The 3,870-nt window shown below is 40.9% G+C and overlaps 1 long non-coding RNA gene across 1 annotated transcript; it reads right to left on the minus strand.

Moving 5' to 3' along the window:
- Positions 1-241: 241 nt before the first annotated feature.
- Positions 242-3,608, minus strand: Gm35893. Its single transcript, XR_386933.2, has 3 exons — positions 3,471-3,608; positions 3,092-3,205; positions 242-526 (listed from the first exon to the last, which is right to left on the minus strand). It is a non-coding gene; the product is annotated as a predicted gene, 35893 (long non-coding RNA).
- Positions 3,609-3,870: the final 262 nt, after the last annotated feature.

Here is a 3,870-nt window from a genome sequence, read left to right on the forward strand (position 1 = left end):
CACTCCTTTCTATGGAAGTGACATGTTAGCATAGAAAAGAGGTTCCCCTGGCAGCAGAGAATACATTCTTGCATATGGACAATGGTGAACTTGACCTGGGCATGCGGTGTTTGCTCTATAGTCAAGACCCACCTGGGCACATTTTTGAACTGACAGGTCATCTTCCAAAAATAAAGAGATATTACCATCACCACCACCACCAACAAAACAAAGAGAGTGCTCAAATTATACATTCTTGACTTCAAACACATTTATGTTGCTTACTCATACTATGTTATTTAACCAGACATTAGAATGCAGAAGTAATGTTAAAATGATTCAAAAGTATGGGTTAATACAACATATCCACTGGAGTCATAGAAACCACTCTTTGAGAACAGTGGGACTGGATGCTGTCTACCACAGTAGCGTTCATAATATCATACAATCTAGGTGTATATCCAGGGAGAGTATGGAGAGAATCCAGGGTGAAAAAGATGCTGGCTTCCACAACACCATGTCTTCCATCAATGCCAGTAACACAGACCTATGATGAGAAATGATGACAGTAAGTTTGGGGAAGCATGTTACCCACCACAGACGGCCCTCCACACCCCCAGACTCCCAGATCCAATCAGTAGGACCATCACCCATCATGACCTCACACTCTACATCTCTGAATTTACAACTCATTCTCAGGCTGTCCTAGTCAAGTTCTGACCTGCCTTCATCAAGAGGCTGAGTAACTCAAACCTAGTGCACTAAAACTTTCTCCACAATTTCCTCACAGCCAAGATGATTTTCCAACTTTTTTTTTCTTTTTCTTTTTCCATTTTTTATTAGGTATTTAGCTCATTTACATTTCCAATGTTATACCAAAAGTCCCCCATAGCCACCCACCCCCACTCCCTTACCCACCCACTCCCCTTTTTTTGCCCTGGCGTTCCCTTGTACTGGGGCATATAAAGTTTGCGTGTCCAATGGGCCTCTCTTTCCAGTGATGGCCGCCTAGTCCATCTTTTGACACATATGCAGCTAGAGTCAAGAGCTCCGGGGTACTGGTTAGTTCATAATGTTGTTCCACCTATAGGGTTGCAGATCCCTTTAGCTTCTTGGGTACTTTCTCTAGCTCCTTCATTGGGGGCCATGTGATCCATCCAATAGCCGACTGTGAGCATCCACTTCTATGTTTGCAAGGCCCAGGCATACTCTGACACGAGACAGCTATATCAGGGTCCTTTCAGCATAATCTTGCTAGTGTATGCAATGGTGTCAGCATTTGGAAGCTGATTATGGGATGGATCCCCGGATATGGCAGTCTCTACATGGACCATCTTTTTATCTCAGCTCCAAACTTTGTCTCTGTACCTCCTTCCAAGGGTGTTTTGTTCCCACTTCTAAGGAGGGGCATAGTGCCCACACTTCAGTCTTCATTTTTCTTGAGTTTCATGTGTTTAGGAAATTGTATCTTATATCTTGGATATCCTAGGTTTTGGGCTAATATCCACTTATCAGTGAGTACATATTGTGTGAGTTCCTTTGTGAATGTGTTACCTCACACAGGATGATGCCCTGCAGATCCATCCATTTGGCTAGGAATTTCATAAATTCATTCTTTTTAATAGCTGATTAGTACTCCATTGTGTAGATGTACCACATTTTCTGTATCCATTCCTCTGTTGAGGGGCATCTGGGTTCCTTCCAGCTTCTGGCTATTATAAATAAGGCTGCTATGAACATAGTGGAGAATGTGTCCTTCTTACCAGTTGGGGCATCTTAAAGACACTTTAGTAAAGCTCAAAGCACACGTTGCACCTCACACAATAATAGTGGGAGACTTCAACACACCACTTTCATCAATGGACAGATCGTGGAAACAGAAACTAAACAGGGGCACAGTGAAACTAACAGAAGTTATGAAACAAATGGACCTGACAGATATCTACAGAATATTTTATCCTAAAACAAAAGGATATACCTTCTTCTCAGCACCTCACGGGACCTTCTCCAAAATTGACCATATAATTGGTCACAAAATAGGCCTCAACAGATACAAAAATATTGAAATTGTCCCATGTATCCTATCAGACCACCATGGCCTAAGGCTGATCTTCAATAACAACATAAATAATGGAAAGCCAACATTCACGTGGAAACTGAACAACACTCTTCTCAATGATACCTTGGTCAAGGAAGGAATAAAGAAAGAAATTAAAGACTTTTTAGAGTTTAATGAAAATGAAGCCACAACGTACCCAAACCTTTGGGACACAATGAAAGCATTTCTAAGAGGGAAACTCATAGCTCTGAGTACCTCCAAAAAGAAACGGGAGAGAGCACATACTAGCAGCTTGACAACACATCTAAAAGCTCTAGAAAAAAAGGAAGCAAATTCACCCAAGAGGAGTAGACGGCAGGAAATAATCAAACTCAGGGGTAAAATTAACCAAGTGGAAACAAGAAGAACTATTCAAAGAATTAACCAAACGAGGAGTTGGTTCTTTGAGAAAATCAACAAGATAGATAAACCCTTAGCTAGACTCACTAAAGGGCAAAGGGACAAAATCCTAATCAACAAAATCAGAAATGAAAAGGGAGACATAACAACAGATCCTGAAGAAATCCAAAACACCATCAGATCCTTCTACAAAAGGCTATACTCAACAAAACTGGAAAACCTGGACGAAATGGACAAATTTCTGGAAAGATACCAGGTACCAAAGTTGAATCAGCGTCAAGTTGACCTTCTAAACAGTCCCATATCCCCTAAAGAAATAGAAGCAGTTATTAATAGTCTCCCAGCCAAAAAAAGCCCAGGATTTTCCAACTTTTGTACACAGCACAGCATAACATCAAGGAAAACACAACTAAGAAATCAATCAATCTTTCTCTCTCTCTCTCTCTCTCTCTCTCTCTCTCTCTCTCTCTCTCTCTCTCTCTCTCTCCTGCCCATCATTCTCTCCTTACTTACTTTTCATCAGTGAACAAGTTTGTCCACGCTGGCAAGGGATATACTGCCAAACATAGTATAGAAAATCCTGTTCAAGAAAGGGATCAGTAAAAAGGAGAGGCAGCTGCCTATCCATGACAAGACAACATGGAGGTCAATTACCTCATCCATATCCTGAGAGTTGACGGGGGCTCACAGAGTGGATATTGATGTTTGAAGTGTCTGGGTTCATGGAATACTCAACCAGCAGCAAGTCCCCCTTGAAAGGCCTGAATGCTGAAACAGCCGTAAAATGGCAGTTGTTGATTATTAATACAGTCAGGACCCACTGCATTCCCAAGGTCCTTCCTCACTGCCACATGCTGACCAACTGTTCCTGAATGTAAAGTAATTTTCCCAGTACTTTCAACTTAAATATCTTCCTCCAGGAAGGAAAGGCAAAAGCCCTTTGAACAAGGATGCTCCCCCACACTCTGGACAACTTATAACCCAAGCCTAATACTTACATTTCTTGCTCTGTTTTTAAGGCTATAACTCCTACCTCCAGAAAACGTGTATAATGGGAAAAATGTGTCTTTGTTGATATAGACATCTTCTTCAGTTACTGAGCTGACACATCTAATAGAAAGGCTTCTACCAAGGTTTGATGCCTCACCAACAGCAGGAAGCTCATTTATAGCTTTCACCTATAGGGGAAGACAGTGACTACAGGTGAAATAAAAATTACATGAAGGAATATGTACCCCTACCAAGGATTTCCCATCAAAACAACAGTACTGTAGTGAGTATTTAAGATACTTTTAATGGTTATTTTTCACTTTTATTTATTTTTAATTTAAAAAATTTATTAGATATTTTCTTCATTTACATTTCAAATGCTATCCCAAAATCCCATATACACTCCCCCTGCCCTGCTACCCTACCCACTCACTTCCACTTCT

The sequence above is a fragment of the Mus musculus genome, chromosome X, assembly GCF_000001635.26.
Source record: "Mus musculus strain C57BL/6J chromosome X, GRCm38.p6 C57BL/6J".
Classification (NCBI taxonomy): Eukaryota; Metazoa; Chordata; class Mammalia; order Rodentia; family Muridae; genus Mus; species Mus musculus.